This window comes from Anarhichas minor, unplaced genomic scaffold, assembly GCF_050575085.1.
Source record: "Anarhichas minor isolate MPS153535 unplaced genomic scaffold, ASM5057508v1 ptg000018l, whole genome shotgun sequence".
Lineage (NCBI taxonomy): Eukaryota > Metazoa > Chordata > Actinopteri > Perciformes > Anarhichadidae > Anarhichas > Anarhichas minor.
Window position 1 is genome coordinate 327169 of NW_027466464.1, and position 19675 is coordinate 346843.

The 19675-nt window shown below is 49.7% G+C and overlaps 21 non-coding genes and 1 pseudogene across 21 annotated transcripts; all 22 read left to right on the plus strand.

Moving 5' to 3' along the window:
- The first annotated feature begins 2945 nt into the window (after positions 1–2945).
- LOC142953572 (U2 spliceosomal RNA) lies at positions 2946–3142 on the plus strand. The gene has a single exon (XR_012955202.1). It is a non-coding gene; the product is annotated as a U2 spliceosomal RNA (small nuclear RNA).
- Positions 3143–3429: 287 nt separating this feature from the next.
- On the plus strand, positions 3430–3593 carry LOC142954166 (U1 spliceosomal RNA). The gene has a single exon (XR_012955647.1). It is a non-coding gene; the product is annotated as a U1 spliceosomal RNA (small nuclear RNA).
- Positions 3594–3797: 204 nt separating this feature from the next.
- On the plus strand, positions 3798–3914 carry LOC142953727 (U5 spliceosomal RNA). Its single transcript, XR_012955333.1, has one exon. It is a non-coding gene; the product is annotated as a U5 spliceosomal RNA (small nuclear RNA).
- A 5254-nt stretch (positions 3915–9168) lies between these two features.
- LOC142953611 (U2 spliceosomal RNA) lies at positions 9169–9336 on the plus strand (annotated as a pseudogene).
- Positions 9337–9407: 71 nt separating this feature from the next.
- On the plus strand, positions 9408–9598 carry LOC142953364 (U2 spliceosomal RNA). Its single transcript, XR_012955007.1, has one exon. It is a non-coding gene; the product is annotated as a U2 spliceosomal RNA (small nuclear RNA).
- A 287-nt stretch (positions 9599–9885) lies between these two features.
- On the plus strand, positions 9886–10049 carry LOC142953283 (U1 spliceosomal RNA). Its single transcript, XR_012954926.1, has one exon. It is a non-coding gene; the product is annotated as a U1 spliceosomal RNA (small nuclear RNA).
- Positions 10050–10253: 204 nt separating this feature from the next.
- LOC142953728 (U5 spliceosomal RNA) lies at positions 10254–10370 on the plus strand. The gene has a single exon (XR_012955334.1). It is a non-coding gene; the product is annotated as a U5 spliceosomal RNA (small nuclear RNA).
- A 176-nt stretch (positions 10371–10546) lies between these two features.
- Positions 10547–10737, plus strand: LOC142953375 (U2 spliceosomal RNA). The gene has a single exon (XR_012955018.1). It is a non-coding gene; the product is annotated as a U2 spliceosomal RNA (small nuclear RNA).
- Positions 10738–11024: 287 nt separating this feature from the next.
- On the plus strand, positions 11025–11181 carry LOC142953343 (U1 spliceosomal RNA). Its single transcript, XR_012954987.1, has one exon. It is a non-coding gene; the product is annotated as a U1 spliceosomal RNA (small nuclear RNA).
- Positions 11182–11385: 204 nt separating this feature from the next.
- LOC142953730 (U5 spliceosomal RNA) lies at positions 11386–11502 on the plus strand. The gene has a single exon (XR_012955336.1). It is a non-coding gene; the product is annotated as a U5 spliceosomal RNA (small nuclear RNA).
- A 176-nt stretch (positions 11503–11678) lies between these two features.
- On the plus strand, positions 11679–11869 carry LOC142953444 (U2 spliceosomal RNA). The gene has a single exon (XR_012955083.1). It is a non-coding gene; the product is annotated as a U2 spliceosomal RNA (small nuclear RNA).
- A 287-nt stretch (positions 11870–12156) lies between these two features.
- Positions 12157–12313, plus strand: LOC142953342 (U1 spliceosomal RNA). The gene has a single exon (XR_012954986.1). It is a non-coding gene; the product is annotated as a U1 spliceosomal RNA (small nuclear RNA).
- Positions 12314–12517: 204 nt separating this feature from the next.
- LOC142953732 (U5 spliceosomal RNA) lies at positions 12518–12634 on the plus strand. The gene has a single exon (XR_012955337.1). It is a non-coding gene; the product is annotated as a U5 spliceosomal RNA (small nuclear RNA).
- A 176-nt stretch (positions 12635–12810) lies between these two features.
- On the plus strand, positions 12811–13001 carry LOC142953376 (U2 spliceosomal RNA). Its single transcript, XR_012955019.1, has one exon. It is a non-coding gene; the product is annotated as a U2 spliceosomal RNA (small nuclear RNA).
- Positions 13002–13284: 283 nt separating this feature from the next.
- Positions 13285–13448, plus strand: LOC142953250 (U1 spliceosomal RNA). Its single transcript, XR_012954895.1, has one exon. It is a non-coding gene; the product is annotated as a U1 spliceosomal RNA (small nuclear RNA).
- A 204-nt stretch (positions 13449–13652) lies between these two features.
- Positions 13653–13769, plus strand: LOC142953733 (U5 spliceosomal RNA). Its single transcript, XR_012955338.1, has one exon. It is a non-coding gene; the product is annotated as a U5 spliceosomal RNA (small nuclear RNA).
- Positions 13770–15642: 1873 nt separating this feature from the next.
- On the plus strand, positions 15643–15840 carry LOC142953586 (U2 spliceosomal RNA). Its single transcript, XR_012955213.1, has one exon. It is a non-coding gene; the product is annotated as a U2 spliceosomal RNA (small nuclear RNA).
- A 287-nt stretch (positions 15841–16127) lies between these two features.
- On the plus strand, positions 16128–16291 carry LOC142953323 (U1 spliceosomal RNA). The gene has a single exon (XR_012954968.1). It is a non-coding gene; the product is annotated as a U1 spliceosomal RNA (small nuclear RNA).
- A 204-nt stretch (positions 16292–16495) lies between these two features.
- Positions 16496–16612, plus strand: LOC142953822 (U5 spliceosomal RNA). Its single transcript, XR_012955422.1, has one exon. It is a non-coding gene; the product is annotated as a U5 spliceosomal RNA (small nuclear RNA).
- A 1873-nt stretch (positions 16613–18485) lies between these two features.
- LOC142953587 (U2 spliceosomal RNA) lies at positions 18486–18683 on the plus strand. The gene has a single exon (XR_012955214.1). It is a non-coding gene; the product is annotated as a U2 spliceosomal RNA (small nuclear RNA).
- A 287-nt stretch (positions 18684–18970) lies between these two features.
- Positions 18971–19134, plus strand: LOC142953324 (U1 spliceosomal RNA). Its single transcript, XR_012954969.1, has one exon. It is a non-coding gene; the product is annotated as a U1 spliceosomal RNA (small nuclear RNA).
- Positions 19135–19338: 204 nt separating this feature from the next.
- Positions 19339–19455, plus strand: LOC142953831 (U5 spliceosomal RNA). Its single transcript, XR_012955431.1, has one exon. It is a non-coding gene; the product is annotated as a U5 spliceosomal RNA (small nuclear RNA).
- Positions 19456–19675: the final 220 nt, after the last annotated feature.

The following is a 19675-nucleotide window of genomic DNA, read 5'->3' on the forward strand; positions in this document are numbered from 1 at the left end:
GGGGCATCGTTAAATGTTTGGATTATGTTTTTCTTTCCAAGTCTTTCAGGCTATTGGCAGGCAGACTGCTCCCTGTGTTCTTCTCAGATCATGACGGGCTGCTATTGGAAGTGCACTCAGATGTGCCAGTGTTTGGAACTGGGTACTGGCACCTTAACGTCAGCATCCTGGAGGAGGAGGTTTTCAACCAACATTTCCGTTCATTTTTCAAAGGCCTGGAAGGACTAAGGTCATTGTGTTCCGGAGTAATTGAGTGGTGGGAGGTTGCTAAAAAGCGGATACAATTTTTTTGTTTAAAGTATTGTAAAAGGAAGGCGAGTATGGCGAGGAGGGAGGTGTTTCGCCTTCAGCACCTTCTCGAACGTGAGTACGCCGGGGGAAACTGGGGCGGCATTATAAATCAGCAGGCTTGTGACTCCCTTAAAGCACAGCTTAGGGACGTATATGAGGGTAAGGCCAGGGCATACCTGTTGCGATCACGTGAAACATTCCGTGAGGAGTTCGAGACGTGTTCCGCTGCTTTCTTCAGCTCAGTACGGGCTGATAGGGCAAAACAGGTAGTGACCGGGTTAATGGACAAGCAGGGCAGGGTGGTGTCAGAAGGGGTAGAGATGGTGCAGGCTGCCACGGACTACTATCGCACAAGGTTTAGGGAGAAAGACATAGAGGTAGGAGGAGGAGAGGTATTCCTGGATTTTCTGACCCAGCGGGTGCCGAAGGATATAGTACAGGCTTTGGAGGCCCCGCTCACCCTAATAGAGATTGAGTGGGCCCTCCAGAGAATGAAGAGGCGGAAGGTGCCTGGCATCGATGGGCTCCCAGCAGAGTTTTATCTCAAGTTCTGGGATGTACTTGGGCCGGTAGTGTTGGAGGTGTTGTCCGCAATACTCCGCACAGGTACAATGGGAGGTTCTGCGGCCACCGGAGTTATCTCACTTCTTTATAAGAAGGGGGATCGTGCCGACCTAGGGAACTGGCGACCACTGACCATGCTGTGTGTTGACTACAAACTCCTGGCAAAGGTCCTAGCGGATCGTCTAGGCATAGCACTTCCTCATGTGGTCCATGTGGACCAAACATGTGGGGTAGCGGGGCGCTCAGTGAGATGGAATCTACAGCTCATTCGGGACGCTGTCGCGTGGGCGGAAGACCGGCACCTGCCACTGATGGTGGTTGGTCTCGACCAGGCAAAAGCTTTTGACAGGGTTCATTGGGGTTTTATGTTTAGAGTTTTGCAGAGGTTAGGCTTCAGTCAGGCTTTTATGGGATGGTTACGCATATTGTACACAGGTGTAGGGAGCATGGTTTCAGTTAACGGCCACCTAGGAGACATTTTTAGTTTGCACTCAGGGGTAAGACAGGGGTGTCCGCTTTCACCACTGCTTTACATCCTTTACATGGAGCCCCTGGCGGCAGCCATTCGGGCTGATCCGGGTGTGAGAGGTTTCCTGCTACCTGGCAGTGGGGGCTTACGAGTTAAACTGTCTCAGTACGCAGATGACACCACACTGCTGCTGGACACCGACACATGCCTTCTTCGAGCCTTGGAAATTTTCCAGAGCTTTGGTAAGGTGGCTAGTGCTAAACTTAATTGTGCCAAGTCTTCTGTGAAGTTCTTTGGGCGCTGGAAAGAAAGGACGGAGGTACCAGGGGGGCTGACGCTCTGCACGGGACCGCTGAAGGTACTAGGGGTCAGCTTTGAGACAGCCCATAGTGCCACGGCCAACTGGACTAGGCGCTTTATGGCAGTCCAGAAGAAGTTTGCTCTCTGGAAGAGCAGGGGCCTGACTTTGATAGGGAAAGTACTGGTTCTGAAGGTAGATATTATGCCATCTCTTGTGTACTTGGCATACATATACCCAATGCCAGTCAGTATGAGGAGACCTATTATGCGCCTCGTGTTCACTTTCTTGTGGGGAGGGAGATATGAGTATGTGGCGAGGGCCCGCATGCTGGCAGGGATTGAAGCAGGGGGAAGAGATGTCCCACACCTCCCGTTGAAGCTAGACTGCATATTTGTTTCTTTTTTGTGGAGGGAGATGTCAACTCCAGTCGTACACCCATCAGGACACTTCCTGCGGCTCTATTTTTCCTATCAGGCCAGGCGCGTGTTGGTCTGGAACAATTTAGGGCCCCGGGTGGAGCAACAGCCATGGCATTACCAGTACGCAGCCAGGTGGCTGCGGGCCCATCCCGAGGCCTCAGAAACCAGTGTCAGACTGAACCACAAATTCCTTTATAAAGTTGTCAGACAGAGAGTGATCGCACCGGCAGTGGTTGGGATCCCGAAGAGTATTTGGAAGGGGATACAGCCACGGGGGCTGGACAATGGTCTCAAAGATCTCAATTGGCTATGCCTTCACAAATGTCTGCCAGTGCGAGATGTAATGTACCGGCATAGTTTAGCAAGATCCCCTGTGTGCCCGAGGGAAGGCTGTATGGGGGAAGAAACTGTCAGGCATGTCATGTGGGACTGTCCCTTTGCTAGTATTGTGTGGAGTAGAGCAGCGACATGGCTGGGGAGGTTAGACCCTGGGTTTAAATTGACATGGACTAGGGTGGTAGAAGGGGGAGGTTTGGGGAGTAAACATTTCCTTACGTGGCTAATTATAAGCCTGGTTAAGAGGAGTTTGTGGGTGGCTAGGCAAGACCTGGTGGGAAAAAACAGGGAAAGTCGCTTGGAGGGGGTGTTAAAGAGAGTGGAATTAGATATAAAGGGGAGGATTGAACGGGACATCAGGAAGTGGGGGAAGCATGCTGCCTTGGAAAGGTGGAAAGGAGGTTTTGGGTGGGGATGGTGAATCCTGAAGACATTGCATAAGTGTATTTTGTGTTTTTTTGTGTATTGACAAATGCTGGTTACTGACATGTAACTGTGAAATATAATTAAGTTGCATGATGCAAAACATGTGAAGTTTGTATGTTTGAAATTGTATGATTTGTGTACAGAATTTTGATAATAAAAAAAAAAAAAAAAAAAAAAAAAAAATCTGTTCTTATCAGTTTAATATCTGATATGTCCTCTATATGAGGATAACGTATTAAGCAGATTTTTAGCATCGGGAGATGAAAAAGGGGCTTGCTCCGTTCACTCCACGCATTGACCCGGTATTGCAGCATTGCCGGGAACGGTGCACTCCTCAAATGCCTTGTGGACAACCAAACACCAATCCAAATGGATCAGTCTGTTGATTAGCTTCACACTTTAATGAACGACGAGGATCTCATTCGCTGTCTGTCTTCAAGGCTGGGGCTTGTGTCAAACAAAGGCCTTGTTTATTCCTTTCTGACGCCCCTCGTGGAACATCGCTGTGCTCCCAGCCTGAGCTTAATGCTAAAGGGCTGCACTCTGGGATTATGCCATCTGGGAACCGTCATCCGGAGTACTGCATCTGGGAATGCCGCCCCTGTCTCTGTCTCTTCCAACTCATACTTACCTGGCAGGGGAGATACCATGATCAAGAAGGTGGTTCACCCAGGGCGAGGCCCAGCCATTGCACTCCGGTTGTTCTGACCACTGCGAATTCCCCAAATGTGGAAATCTCGACTGCATAATTTCTGGTAGTGGGGGACTGCGTTCGCGCTCTCCCCTGATTGTTTTGTTGAAAAGAATATCAAGTGATTTGTACTTTTGATTGGAGGGGAGGAAATAGTACTATGGAGAATATTGCCCTCTTTAAGATGTGGGAATGGGTGTGGCTTCAGATTTGGAACAGGGCACGTGAACTCAGGCTTACCATGAGCGTTTTGACTTGGGCAACTAGGGACTTTGGCTGTTCTTGACAATGTTGCTGTACTTACTTTGGTTTCTCTTCATAACGCACAAGTCTTTCGCCTTTTACTAAAGACTTCCGTGGAGAGGAATACCAATGAGTTCAACCTATTTTTAGCAGGCTTTGCCATTTGGCTGAGCCTTGTACAGTTGTGAAAAGAAAGAAAGCTGTCCTTAATGAGACCACGGTGCTTGACCATGGAGTGCTTGGATGTGTGCCAAAGCAGCAGCCACTGCTATGTCCCTTGGAAAGAACTGCACCATGACAAGGGTGAAACGTGTCAGGAGGGTGACTCAGGAAGCAAACAGTTGGGCTCATCGCTTCTCGGCCTTTTGGCTAAGATCAAGTGGTGTTGCGGAAAAATACAGCACAGAGAGAGCTAACAACGAGACAGCAATGGCCGCAAGGGGCCAAAAAGAGCAGTCGATCCCAAGGGTCGGGCTGAGACACACGCTACGATTCCAGGCAACCACGGAAGACTACAAACTGCAGTCCAGAGAGTTCTTTGGCAGGCAAGTCATAATTGGGCAGCTACAACTGAAGGTGGAGGAGGTGCACTGCATCCAGTGGAACCAGCAGGAGAAGGCGTTCGACGTTACACTGAGGACCGAGGAGATCTACCGGAGTGTGGCTGAAATTTGCCGAGCAGAGGCAGGGGTAAGGCCGCTAGCCGGCTACAGAGTACTGAACCTGGACAGACCTAATTTCAGAACAATAACTGTGCATATGTACAACCCCTTTGTTAATGACTCAGCACTAGCTGCATTCCTGGGGCAGTATGGAGAGGTGGTGACGGCTGCAAGGCATATAAAGGACACCCTGGGGTTTTGGACTGGACGGCGCCAGTTCCAGGTACTGCTGTATCATGACGCAGAAGGTCCAGGAGGCCTGAAACATCCACCTGCCTTCTTCAGCCTTGGTGGAGATCGTGGGTATCTATTTTACCCACGGCAACCTGCTTTCTGCAGGAAGTGCAGACAGTCAGGACATTCAGAGGCAGGCTGTGGGGAAACAAGATGCCGTTTCTGTGGGCAAGCAGGGCATTCCGCCAAGGACTGCACAGAGCCAAGGACGTGCCATGGATGCGGTGGAACTGACCACCTGTACCGAGGTTGTCCTGGCCGCAAGAAAACTTTTGCGGAGGCTGCCAAACCGACTGAGGCTGGCGAGCCGAGTAGGGGAGCCACACAGAATGACGGGGAGAGGACGGTACAGGAGGGCTCCGGAGCTGACGCGTTGGGGAGTAAAGGGGAGGCAGCGCCCCGGGATGAGGGCACCGCCGGAACAGACGGAATGGCCAAGGCATCCACAGACATTATGGACGAGTTTCCTGTCCTCACTTCCGATCCTGCTCCCTCCAAATCAAAGCAAGGGGCACGGAAAGGGTCGCAGGCATTCGGAACAGGACTCTCGACAGAGCTTGGAGAGAGTGGGGAGGGGGTACGGAGCAAAAAGTCAAAGGGGGGACAGACCAACAAGGGTGGGATTGAGGGGGGGAGGGGAGGGGGAACAGGTCAGCATAAGAGAGCCGCTGATAAAGTGGAGGAAGGAGGGGCCCAGGAGCAGAAGGATGGGGATACGGGTCAAGAGGTGGGAGGGGAGATGGGTGAGCAGTCATTGGGAGAAGCAGCTGCCATACTAACAGACGGTTTAGGCCTGAGCTTCGATCTTCCCCCAGGCCTGCTCATGCTGTCGTCCCCCTTAGGGGAGGACGCTTATGAGGGGCTTAACAGACCAACAACGTCGCCAAACGCAGTGCCGTTTTCCTGGGCTGACGAGATGGATAAAGAGAATGTATACCTTTAGGGTAGTGGGAACCAGCAATAGGAATCTTTATTTAAGATGCACAATGGGTTTTTTTAAGGTTCTCACTATAAACGCAAGGGGAATGAGGGACCCAGTTAAAAGAAGGGTTGTTTTTAATTTTGTGGAGTCGCACCAGGTTGCCTTTTGTTTTTTGCAGGAGGTACATTTACGGGATGGGGGGGACGTGGGGATTTTTTCGAGGGAGTGGACAAAAGGGGACTCAGTTTGGAGCGTAGGGGGGGTCCACTCTACTGGGGTTGGGATTTTATTTGGGTTTCAAGAGATCAAGGTGGAGTCTTCCTTTGTTATTGTCCAGGGGAGGATAATGGGCGCAGACATCACATGGGGGACAGTCAAGCTTAGGGTTATTGTGGTCTATGGAGCACAAACTCCAACAGAAAGGCAAGAGATGGCTGGTCAATTGGAGCCGCACCTGGCCACCAGTAGGCAGGTAGTGATAGGGGGTGATTTTAATGTTGAGTTGGGCAAGGGGGGAGATACCAGCGATGGGTTTATTTCCAACCTCATGGCTAAACATGGCCTGGTAGATGGGGCGAGGGAGGTCAGGCCACAGGTAACAGGTCCCACATGGCGCAACTCTAGGGGCATCGTTAAATGTTTGGATTATGTTTTTCTTTCCAAGTCTTTCAGGCTATTGGCAGGCAGACTGCTCCCTGTGTTCTTCTCAGATCATGACGGGCTGCTATTGGAAGTGCACTCAGATGTGCCAGTGTTTGGAACTGGGTACTGGCACCTTAACGTCAGCATCCTGGAGGAGGAGGTTTTCAACCAACATTTCCGTTCATTTTTCAAAGGCCTGGAAGGACTAAGGTCATTGTGTTCCGGAGTAATTGAGTGGTGGGAGGTTGCTAAAAAGCGGATACAATTTTTTTGTTTAAAGTATTGTAAAAGGAAGGCGAGTATGGCGAGGAGGGAGGTGTTTCGCCTTCAGCACCTTCTCGAACGTGAGTACGCCGGGGGAAACTGGGGCGGCATTATAAATCAGCAGGCTTGTGACTCCCTTAAAGCACAGCTTAGGGACGTATATGAGGGTAAGGCCAGGGCATACCTGTTGCGATCACGTGAAACATTCCGTGAGGAGTTCGAGACGTGTTCCGCTGCTTTCTTCAGCTCAGTACGGGCTGATAGGGCAAAACAGGTAGTGACCGGGTTAATGGACAAGCAGGGCAGGGTGGTGTCAGAAGGGGTAGAGATGGTGCAGGCTGCCACGGACTACTATCGCACAAGGTTTAGGGAGAAAGACATAGAGGTAGGAGGAGGAGAGGTATTCCTGGATTTTCTGACCCAGCGGGTGCCGAAGGATATAGTACAGGCTTTGGAGGCCCCGCTCACCCTAATAGAGATTGAGTGGGCCCTCCAGAGAATGAAGAGGCGGAAGGTGCCTGGCATCGATGGGCTCCCAGCAGAGTTTTATCTCAAGTTCTGGGATGTACTTGGGCCGGTAGTGTTGGAGGTGTTGTCCGCAATACTCCGCACAGGTACAATGGGAGGTTCTGCGGCCACCGGAGTTATCTCACTTCTTTATAAGAAGGGGGATCGTGCCGACCTAGGGAACTGGCGACCACTGACCATGCTGTGTGTTGACTACAAACTCCTGGCAAAGGTCCTAGCGGATCGTCTAGGCATAGCACTTCCTCATGTGGTCCATGTGGACCAAACATGTGGGGTAGCGGGGTGCTCAGTGAGATGGAATCTACAGCTCATTCGGGACGCTGTCGCGTGGGCGGAAGACCGGCACCTGCCACTGATGGTGGTTGGTCTCGACCAGGCAAAAGCGTTTGACAGGGTTCATTGGGGTTTTATGTTTAGAGTTTTGCAGAGGTTAGGCTTCAGTCAGGCTTTTATGGGATGGTTACGCATATTGTACACAGGTGTAGGGAGCATGGTTTCAGTTAACGGCCACCTAGGAGACATTTTTAGTTTGCACTCAGGGGTAAGACAGGGGTGTCCGCTTTCACCACTGCTTTACATCCTTTACATGGAGCCCCTGGCGGCAGCCATTCGGGCTGATCCGGGTGTGAGAGGTTTCCTGCTACCTGGCAGTGGGGGCTTACGAGTTAAACTGTCTCAGTACGCAGATGACACCACACTGCTGCTGGACACCGACACATGCCTTCTTCGAGCCTTGGAAATTTTCCAGAGCTTTGGTAAGGTGGCTAGTGCTAAACTTAATTGTGCCAAGTCTTCTGTGAAGTTCTTTGGGCGCTGGAAAGAAAGGACGGAGGTACCAGGGGGGCTGACGCTCTGCACGGGACCGCTGAAGGTACTAGGGGTCAGCTTTGAGACAGCCCATAGTGCCACGGCCAACTGGACTAGGCGCTTTATGGCAGTCCAGAAGAAGTTTGCTCTCTGGAAGAGCAGGGGCCTGACTTTGATAGGGAAAGTACTGGTTCTGAAGGTAGATATTATGCCATCTCTTGTGTACTTGGCATACATATACCCAATGCCAGTCAGTATGAGGAGACCTATTATGCGCCTCGTGTTCACTTTCTTGTGGGGAGGGAGATATGAGTATGTGGCGAGGGCCCGCATGCTGGCAGGGATTGAAGCAGGGGGAAGAGATGTCCCACACCTCCCGTTGAAGCTAGACTGCATATTTGTTTCTTTTTTGTGGAGGGAGATGTCAACTCCAGTCGTACACCCATCAGGACACTTCCTGCGGCTCTATTTTTCCTATCAGGCCAGGCGCGTGTTGGTCTGGAACAATTTAGGGCCCCGGGTGGAGCAACAGCCATGGCATTACCAGTACGCAGCCAGGTGGCTGCGGGCCCATCCCGAGGCCTCAGAAACCAGTGTCAGACTGAACCACAAATTCCTTTATAAAGTTGTCAGACAGAGAGTGATCGCACCGGCAGTGGTTGGGATCCCGAAGAGTATTTGGAAGGGGATACAGCCACGGGGGCTGGACAATGGTCTCAAAGATCTCAATTGGCTATGCCTTCACAAATGTCTGCCAGTGCGAGATGTAATGTACCGGCATAGTTTAGCAAGATCCCCTGTGTGCCCGAGGGAAGGCTGTATGGGGGAAGAAACTGTCAGGCATGTCATGTGGGACTGTCCCTTTGCTAGTATTGTGTGGAGTAGAGCAGCGACATGGCTGGGGAGGTTAGACCCTGGGTTTAAATTGACATGGACTAGGGTGGTAGAAGGGGGAGGTTTGGGGAGTAAACATTTCCTTACGTGGCTAATTATAAGCCTGGTTAAGAGGAGTTTGTGGGTGGCTAGGCAAGACCTGGTGGGAAAAAACAGGGAAAGTCGCTTGGAGGGGGTGTTAAAGAGAGTGGAATTAGATATAAAGGGGAGGATTGAACGGGACATCAGGAAGTGGGGGAAGCATGCTGCCTTGGAAAGGAGGTTTTGGGTGGGGATGGTGAATCCTGAAGACATTGCATAAGTGTATTTTGTGTTTTTTTTGTGTATTGACAAATGCTGGTTACTGACATGTAACTGTGAAATATAATTAAGTTGCATGATGCAAAACGTGAAGTTTGTATGTTTGAAATTGTATGATTTGTGTACAGAATTTTGATAATAAAAAAAAAAAAAAAAAAAAAAAAAAAAAAAAAAAAAAAAAAAAAAAAAAAAATCTGTTCTTATCAGTTTAATATCTGATATGTCCTCTATATGAGGATAACGTATTAAGCAGATTTTTAGCATCGGGAGATGAAAAAGGGGCTTGCTCCGTTCATGGAGTGCTTGGATGTGTGCCAAAGCAGCAGCCACTGCTATGTCCCTTGGAAAGAACTGCACCATGACAAGGGTGAAATGTGTCAGGAGGGTGACTCAGGAAGCAAACAGTTGGGGCTCATCGCTTCTCGGCCTTTTGGCTAAGATCAAGTGTAGTATCTGTTCTTATCAGTTTAATATCTGATATGTCCTCTATATGAGGATAACGTATTAAGCAGATTTTTAGCATCGGGAGATGAAAAAGGGGCTTGCCCCGTTCACTCCACGCATTGACCCGGTATTGCAGCATTGCCGGGAACGGTGCACTCCTCAAATGCCTTGTGGACAACCAAACACCAATCCAAATGGATCAGTCTGTTGATTAGCTTCACACTTTAATGAACGACGAGGATCTCATTCGCTGTCTGTCTTCAAGGCTGGGGCTTGTGTCAAACAAAGGCCTTGTTTATTCCTTACTGACGCCCCTCGTGGAACATCGCTGTGCTCCCAGCCTGAGCTTAATGCTAAAGGGCTGCACTCTGGGATTATGCCATCTGGGAACCGTCATCCGGAGTACTGCATCTGGGAATGCCGCCCCTGTCTCTGTCTCTTCCAACTCATACTTACCTGGCAGGGGAGATACCATGATCAAGAAGGTGGTTCACCCAGGGCGAGGCCCAGCCATTGCACTCCGGTTGTTCTGACCACTGCGAATTCCCCAAATGTGGGAATCTCGACTGCATCATTTCTGGTAGTGGGGGACTGCGTTCGCGCTCTCCCCTGATTGTTTTGTTGAAAAGAATATCAAGTGATTTGTACTTTTGATTGGAGGGGAGGAAATAGTACTATGGAGAATATTGCCCTCTTTAAGATGTGGGAATGGGTGTGGCTTCAGATTTGGAACAGGGCACGTGAACTCAGGCTTACCATGAGCGTTTTGACTTGGGCAACTAGGGACTTTGGCTGTTCTTGACAATGTTGCTGTACTTACTTTGGTTTCTCTTCATAACGCACAAGTCTTTCGCCTTTTACTAAAGACTTCCGTGGAGAGGAATACCAATGAGTTCAACCTATTTTTAGCAGGCTTTGCCATTTGGCTGAGCCTTGTACAGTTGTGAAAAGAAAGAAAGCTGTCCTTAACGAGACCACGGTGCTTGACCATGGAGTGCTTGGATGTGTGCCAAAGCAGCAGCCACTGCTATGTCCCTTGGAAAGAACTGCACCATGACAAGGGTGAAACGTGTCAGGAGGGTGACTCAGGAAGCAAACAGTTGGGGCTCATCGCTTCTCGGCCTTTTGGCTAAGATCAAGTGTAGTATCTGTTCTTATCAGTTTAATATCTGATATGTCCTCTATATGAGGATAACGTATTAAGCAGATTTTTAGCATTGGGAGATGAAAAAGGGGCTTGCTCCGTTCACTCCACGCATTGACCCGGTATTGCAGCATTGCCGGGAACGGTGCACTCCTCAAATGCCTTGTGGACAACCAAACACCAATCCAAATGGATCAGTCTGTTGATTAGCTTCACACTTTAATGAACGACGAGGATCTCATTCGCTGTCTGTCTTCAAGGCTGGGGCTTGTGTCAAACAAAGGCCTTGTTTATTCCTTACTGACGCCCCTCGTGGAACATCGCTGTGCTCCCAGCCTGAGCTTAATGCTAAAGGGCTGCACTCTGGGATTATGCCATCTGGGAACCGTCATCCGGAGTACTGCATCTGGGAATGCCGCCCCTGTCTCTGTCTCTTCCAACTCATACTTACCTGGCAGGGGAGATACCATGATCAAGAAGGTGGTTCACCCAGGGCGAGGCCCAGCCATTGCACTCCGGTTGTTCTGACCACTGCAAATTCCCCAAATGTGGGAATCTCGAATTTCTGGTAGTGGGGGACTGCGTTCGCGCTCTCCCCTGATTGTTTTGTTGAAAAGAATATCAAGTGATTTGTACTTTTGATTGGAGGGGAGGAAATAGTACTATGGAGAATATTGCCCTCTTTAAGATGTGGGAATGGGTGTGGCTTCAGATTTGGAACAGGGCACGTGAACTCAGGCTTACCATGAGCGTTTTGACTTGGGCAACTAGGGACTTTGGCTGTTCTTGACAATGTTGCTGTACTTACTTTGGTTTCTCTTCATAACGCACAAGTCTTTCGCCTTTTACTAAAGACTTCCGTGGAGAGGAATACCAATGAGTTCAACCTATTTTTAGCAGGCTTTGCCATTTGGCTGAGCCTTGTACAGTTGTGAAAAGAAAGAAAGCTGTCCTTAACGAGACCACGGTGCTTGACCATGGAGTGCTTGGATGTGTGCCAAAGCAGCAGCCACTGCTATGTCCCTTGGAAAGAACTGCACCATGACAAGGGTGAAACGTGTCAGGAGGGTGACTCAGGAAGCAAACAGTTGGGGCTCATCGCTTCTCGGCCTTTTGGCTAAGATCAAGTGTAGTATCTGTTCTTATCAGTTTAATATCTGATATGTCCTCTATATGAGGATAACGTATTAAGCAGATTTTTAGCATCGGGAGATGAAAAAGGGGCTTGCTCCGTTCACTCCACGCATTGACCCGGTATTGCAGCATTGCCGGGAACGGTGCACTCCTCAAATGCCTTGTGGACAACCAAACACCAATCCAAATGGATCAGTCTGTTGATTAGCTTCACACTTTAATGAACGACGAGGATCTCATTCGCTGTCTGTCTTCAAGGCTGGGGCTTGTGTCAAACAAAGGCCTTGTTTATTCCTTACTGACGCCCCTCGTGGAACATCGCTGTGCTCCCAGCCTGAGCTTAATGCTAAAGGGCTGCACTCTAGGATTATGCCATCTGGGAACCGTCATCCGGAGTACTGCATCTGGGAATGCCGCCCCTGTCTCTGTCTCTTCCAACTCATACTTACCTGGCAGGGGAGATACCATGATCAAGAAGGTGGTTCACCCAGGGCGAGGCCCAGCCATTGCACTCCGGTTGTTCTGACCACTGCGAATTCCCCAAATGTGGGAATCTCGAATTTCTGGTAGTGGGGGACTGCGTTCGCGCTCTCCCCTGATTGTTTTGTTGAAAAGAATATCAAGTGATTTGTACTTTTGATTGGAGGGGAGGAAATAGTACTATGGAGAATATTGCCCTCTTTAAGATGTGGGAATGGGTGTGGCTTCAGATTTGGAACAGGGCACGTGAACTCAGGCTTACCATGAGCGTTTTGACTTGGGCAACTAGGGACTTTGGCTGTTCTTGACAATGTTGCTGTACTTACTTTGGTTTCTCTTCATAACGCACAAGTCTTTCGCCTTTTACTAAAGACTTCCGTGGAGAGGAATACCAATGAGTTCAACCTATTTTTAGCAGGCTTTGCCATTTGGCTGAGCCTTGTACAGTTGTGAAAAGAAAGAAAGCTGTCCTTAACGAGACCACGGTGCTTGACCATGGAGTGCTTGGATGTGTGCCAAAGCAGCAGCCACTGCTATGTCCCTTGGAAAGAACTGCACCATGACAAGGGTGAAACGTGTCAGGAGGGTGACTCAGGAAGCAAACAGTTGGGGCTCATCGCTTCTCGGCCTTTTGGCTAAGATCAAGTGTAGTATCTGTTCTTATCAGTTTAATATCTGATATGTCCTCTATATGAGGATAACGTATTAAGCAGATTTTTAGCATTGGGAGATGAAAAAGGGGCTTGCTCCGTTCACTCCACGCATTGACCCGGTATTGCAGCATTGCCGGGAACGGTGCACTCCTCAAATGCCTTGTGGACAACCAAACACCAATCCAAATGGATCTGTTGATTAGCTTCACACTTTAATGAACGACGAGGATCTCATTCGCTGTCTGTCTTCAAGGCTGGGGATTGTGTCAAACAAAGGCCTTGTTTATTCCTTACTGACGCCCCTCGTGGAACATCGCTGTGCTCCCAGCCTAAGTTTAATGCTAAATCCCTGCACTCTGGGATTATGCCATCTGGGAACCGTCATCCGGAGTACTGCGTCTGGGAATGCCGCCCCTGTCTCTGTCTCTTCCAAGTCATACTTACCTGGCAGGGGAGATACCATGATCAAGAAGGTGGTTCACCCAGGGCGAGGCCCAGCCATTGCACTCCGGTTGTTCTGACCACTACGAATTCCCCAAATGTGGGAATCTCGACTGCATAATTTCTGGTAGTGGGGGACTGCGTTCGCGCTCTCCCCTGATTGTTTTGTTGAAAAGAATATCAAGTGATTTGTACTTTTGATTGGAGGGGAGGAAATAGTACTATGGAGAATATTGCCCTCTTTAAGATGTGGGAATGGGTGTGGCTTCAGATTTGGAACAGGGCACGTGAACTCAGGCTTACCATGAGCGTTTTGACTTGGGCAACTAGGGACTTTGGCTGTTCTTGACAATGTTGCTGTATTTACTTTGGTTTCTCTTCATAACGCACAAGTCTTTCGCCTTTTACTAAAGACTTCCGTGGAGAGGAATACCAATGAGTTCAACCTATTTTTAGCAGGCTTTGCCATTTGGCTGAGCCTTGTACAGTTGTGAAAAGAAAGAAAGCTGTCCTTAACGAGACCACGGTGCTTGACCATGGAGTGCTTGGATGTGTGCCAAAGCAGCAGCCACTGCTATGTCCCTTGGAAAGAACTGCACCATGACAAGGGTGAAATGTGTCAGGAGGGTGACTCAGGAAGCAAACAGTTGGGGCTCATCGCTTCTCGGCCTTTTGGCTAAGATCAAGTGGTGTTGCGGAAAAATACAGCACAGAGAGAGCTAACAACGAGACAGCAATGGCCGCAAGGGGCCAAAAAGAGCAGTCGATCCCAAGGGTCGGGCTGAGACACACGCTACGATTCCAGGCAACCACGGAAGACTACAATCTGCAGTCCAGAGAGTTTTTTGGCAGGCAAGTCATAATTGGGCAGCTACAACTGAAGGTGGAGGAGGTGCACTGCATCCAGTGGAACCAGCAGGAGAAGGCGTTCGACGTTACACTGAGGACCGAGGAGATCTACCGGAGTGTGGCTGAAATATGCCGAGCAGAGGCAGGGGTAAGGCCGCTAGCCGGCTACAGAGTACTGAACCTGGACAGACCTAATTTCAGAACAATAACTGTGCATATGTACAACCCCTTTGTTAATGACTCAGCACTAGCTGCATTCCTGGGGCAGTATGGAGAGGTGGTGACGGCTGCAAGGCATATAAAGGACACCCTGGGGTTTTGGACTGGGCGGCGCCAGTTCCAGGTACTGCTGTATCATGACGCAGAAGGTCCAGGAGGCCTGAAACATCCACCTGCCTTCTTCAGCCTTGGTGGAGATCGTGGGTATCTATTTTACCCACGGCAACCTGCTTTCTGCAGGAAGTGCAGACAGTCAGGACATTCAGAGGCAGGCTGTGGGGAAACAAGATGCCGTTTCTGTGGGCAAGAAGGGCATTCGGCCAAGGACTGCACAGAGCCAAGGACGTGCCATGGATGCGGTGGAACTGACCACCTGTACCGAGGTTGTCCTGGCCGCAAGAAAACTTTTGCGGAGGCTGCCAAACCGACTGAGGCTGGCGAGCCGAGTAGGGGAGCCACACAGAATGACGTGGAGAGGACGGTACAGGAGGGCTCCGGAGCCGACGCGTTGGGGAGTAAAGGGGAGGCAGCGTCCCGGGATGAGGGCACCGCCGGAACAGACGGAATGGCCAAGGCATCCACAGACATTATGGACGATTTTCCTGTCCTCACTTCCGATCCCTCCAAATCAAAGCAAGGGGCACGGAAAGGGTCGCAGGCATTTGGAACAGGACTCTCGACAGAGCTTGGAGAGAGTGGGGAGGGGGTACGGAGCAAAAAGTCAAAGGGGGGACAGACCAACAAGGGTGGGATTGAGGGGAGGGGGAACAGGTCAGCATAAGAGAGCCGCTGATAAAGTGGAGGAAGGAGGGGCCCAGGAGCAGAAGGATGGGGATACGGGTCAAGAGGTGGGAGGGGAGATGGGTGAGCAGTCATTGGGAGAAGCAGTTGCCATACTAACAGAAGGTTTAGGCCTGAGCTTCGATCTTCCCCCAGGCCTCCTCATGCTGTCGTCCCCCTTAGGGGAGGACGCTTATGAGGGGCTTAACAGACCAACAACGTCGCCAAACGCAGGGCCGTTTTCCTGGGCTGACGAGATGGATAAAGATAATGTATACCTTTAGGGTAGTGGGAACCAGCAATAGGAATCTTTATTTAAGATGCACAATGGGTTTTTTTTGGGTGGGGATGGTAAATCCTGAAGACTTTGCATAAGTGTATTTTGTGTTTGTTTTTTTTTGTGTATTGACAAATGCTGGTTACTGACATGTAACTGTGAAATAGAATTAAGTTGCATGATGCAAAACATGTGAAGTTTGTATGTTTGAAATTGTATGATTTGTGTACAGAATTTTGATAATAAAAAAAAAAAAAAAAAAAAAAAAAAAAATCTGTTCTTATCAGTTTAATATCTGATATGTCCTCTATATGAGGATAACGTATTAAGCAGATTTTTAGCATCGGGAGATGAAAAAGGGGCTTGCTCCGTTCACTCCACGCATTGACCCGGTATTGCAGCATTGCCGGGAATGGTGCACTCCTCAAATGCCTTGTGGACAACCAAACACCAATCCAAATGGATCAGTCTGTTGATTAGCTTCACACTTTAATGAACGACGAGGATCTCATTCGCTGTCTGTCTTCAAGGCTGGGGATTGTGTCAAACAAAGGCCTTGTTTATTCCTTTCTGACGCCCCTCGTGGAACATCGCTGTGCTCCCAGCCTGAGCTTAATGCTAAAGGGCTGCACTCTGGGATTATGCCATCTGGGAACCGTCATCCGGAGTACTGCATCTGGGAATGCCGCCCCTGTCTCTGTCTCTTCCAACTCATACTTACCTGGCAGGGGAGATACCATGATCAAGAAGGTGGTTCACCCAGGGCGAGGCCCAGCCATTGCACTCCGGTTGTTCTGACCACTGCGAATTCCCCAAATGTGGGAATCTCGACTGCATAATTTCTGGTAGTGGGGGACTGCGTTCGCACTCTCCCCTGATTGTTTTGTTGAAAAGAATATCAAGTGATTTGTACTTTTGATTGGAGGGGAGGAAATAGTACTATGGAGAATATTGCCCTCTTTAAGATGTGGGAATGGGTGTGGCTTCAGATTTGGAACAGGGCACGTGAACTCAGGCTTACCATGAGCGTTTTGACTTGGGCAACTAGGGACTTTGGCTGTTCTTGACAATGTTGCTGTACTTACTTTGGTTTCTCTTCATAGCGCACAAGTCTTTCGCCTTTTACTAGAGACTTCCGTGGAGAGGAATACCAATGAGTTCAACCTATTTTTAGCAGGCTTTGCCATTTGGCTGAGCCTTGTACAGTTGTGAAAAGAAAGAAAGCTGTCCTTAACGAGACCACGGTGCTTGACCATGGAGTGCTTGGATGTGTGCCAAAGCAGCAGCCACTGCTATGTCCCTTGGAAAGAACTGCACCATGACAAGGGTGAAACGTGTCAGGAGGGTGACTCAGGAAGCAAACAGTTGGGGCTCATCGCTTCTCGGCCTTTTGGCTAAGATCAAGTGGTGTTGCGGAAAAATACAGCACAGAGAGAGCTAACAACGAGACAGCAATGGCCGCAAGGGGCCAAAAAGAGCAGTCGATCCCAAGGGTCGGGCTGAGACACACGCTACGATTCCAGGCAACCACGGAAGACTACAATCTGCAGTCCAGAGAGTTTTTTGGCAGGCAAGTCATAATTGGGCAGCTACAACTGAAGGTGGAGGAGGTGCACTGCATCCAGTGGAACCAGCAGGAGAAGGCGTTCGACGTTACACTGAGGACCGAGGAGATCTACCGGAGTGTGGCTGAAATATGCCGAGCAGAGGCAGGGGTAAGGCCGCTAGCCGGCTACAGAGTACTGAACCTGGACAGACCTAATTTCAGAACAATAACTGTGCATATGTACAACCCCTTTGTTAATGACTCAGCACTAGCTGCATTCCTGGGGCAGTATGGAGAGGTGGTGACGGCTGCAAGGCATATAAAGGACACCCTGGGGTTTTGGACTGGGCGGCGCCAGTTCCAGGTACTGCTGTATCATGACGCAGAAGGTCCAGGAGGCCTGAAACATCCACCTGCCTTCTTCAGCCTTGGTGGAGATCGTGGGTATCTATTTTACCCACGGCAACCTGCTTTCTGCAGGAAGTGCAGACAGTCAGGACATTCAGAGGCAGGCTGTGGGGAAACAAGATGCCGTTTCTGTGGGCAAGAAGGGCATTCGGCCAAGGACTGCACAGAGCCAAGGACGTGCCATGGATGCGGTGGAACTGACCACCTGTACCGAGGTTGTCCTGGCCGCAAGAAAACTTTTGCGGAGGCTGCCAAACCGACTGAGGCTGGCGAGCCGAGTAGGGGAGCCACACAGAATGACGTGGAGAGGACGGTACAGGAGGGCTCCGGAGCCGACGCGTTGGGGAGTAAAGGGGAGGCAGCGTCCCGGGATGAGGGCACCGCCGGAACAGACGGAATGGCCAAGGCATCCACAGACATTATGGACGATTTTCCTGTCCTCACTTCCGATCCCTCCAAATCAAAGCAAGGGGCACGGAAAGGGTCGCAGGCATTTGGAACAGGACTCTCGACAGAGCTTGGAGAGAGTGGGGAGGGGGTACGGAGCAAAAAGTCAAAGGGGGGACAGACCAACAAGGGTGGGATTGAGGGGAGGGGGAACAGGTCAGCATAAGAGAGCCGCTGATAAAGTGGAGGAAGGAGGGGCCCAGGAGCAGAAGGATGGGGATACGGGTCAAGAGGTGGGAGGGGAGATGGGTGAGCAGTCATTGGGAGAAGCAGTTGCCATACTAACAGAAGGTTTAGGCCTGAGCTTCGATCTTCCCCCAGGCCTCCTCATGCTGTCGTCCCCCTTAGGGGAGGACGCTTATGAGGGGCTTAACAGACCAACAACGTCGCCAAACGCAGGGCCGTTTTCCTGGGCTGACGAGATGGATAAAGATAATGTATACCTTTAGGGTAGTGGGAACCAGCAATAGGAATCTTTATTTAAGATGCACAATGGGTTTTTTTTGGGTGGGGATGGTAAATCCTGAAGACTTTGCATAAGTGTATTTTGTGTTTGTTTTTTTTTGTGTATTGACAAATGCTGGTTACTGACATGTAACTGTGAAATAGAATTAAGTTGCATGATGCAAAACATGTGAAGTTTGTATGTTTGAAATTGTATGATTTGTGTACAGAATTTTGATAATAAAAAAAAAAAAAAAAAAAAAAAAAAAAATCTGTTCTTATCAGTTTAATATCTGATATGTCCTCTATATGAGGATAACGTATTAAGCAGATTTTTAGCATCGGGAGATGAAAAAGGGGCTTGCTCCGTTCACTCCACGCATTGACCCGGTATTGCAGCATTGCCGGGAATGGTGCACTCCTCAAATGCCTTGTGGACAACCAAACACCAATCCAAATGGATCAGTCTGTTGATTAGCTTCACACTTTAATGAACGACGAGGATCTCATTCGCTGTCTGTCTTCAAGGCTGGGGATTGTGTCAAACAAAGGCCTTGTTTATTCCTTTCTGACGCCCCTCGTGGAACATCGCTGTGCTCCCAGCCTGAGCTTAATGCTAAAGGGCTGCACTCTGGGATTATGCCATCTGGGAACCGTCATCCGGAGTACTGCATCTGGGAATGCCGCCCCTGTCTCTGTCTCTTCCAACTCATACTTACCTGGCAGGGGAGATACCATGATCAAGAAGGTGGTTCACCCAGGGCGAGGCCCAGCCATTGCACTCCGGTTGTTCTGACCACTGCGAATTCCCCAAATGTGGGAATCTCGACTGCATAATTTCTGGTAGTGGGGGACTGCGTTCGCACTCTCCCCTGATTGTTTTGTTGAAAAGAATATCAAGTGATTTGTACTTTTGATTGGAGGGGAGGAAATAGTACTATGGAGAATATTGCCCTCTTTAAGATGTGGGAATGGGTGTGGCTTCAGATTTGGAACAGGGCACGTGAACTCAGGCTTACCATGAGCGTTTTGACTTGGGCAACTAGGGACTTTGGCTGTTCTTGACAATGTTGCTGTACTTACTTTGGTTTCTCTTCATAGCGCACAAGTCTTTCGCCTTTTACTAGAGACTTCCTTGGAGAGGAATACCAATGAGTTCAACCTATTTTTAGCAGGCTTTGCCATTTGGCTGAGCCTTGTACAGTTGTGAAAAGAAAGAAAGCTGTCCTTAACGAGACCACGGTGCTTGACCATGGAGTGCTTGGATGTGTGCCAAAGCAGCAGCCACTGCTATGTCCCTTGGAAAGAACTGCACCATGACAAGGGTGAAACGTGTCAGGAGGGTGACTCAGGAAGCAAACAGTTGGGGCTCATCGCTTCTCGGCCTTTTGGCTAAGATCAAGTGGTGTTGCGGAA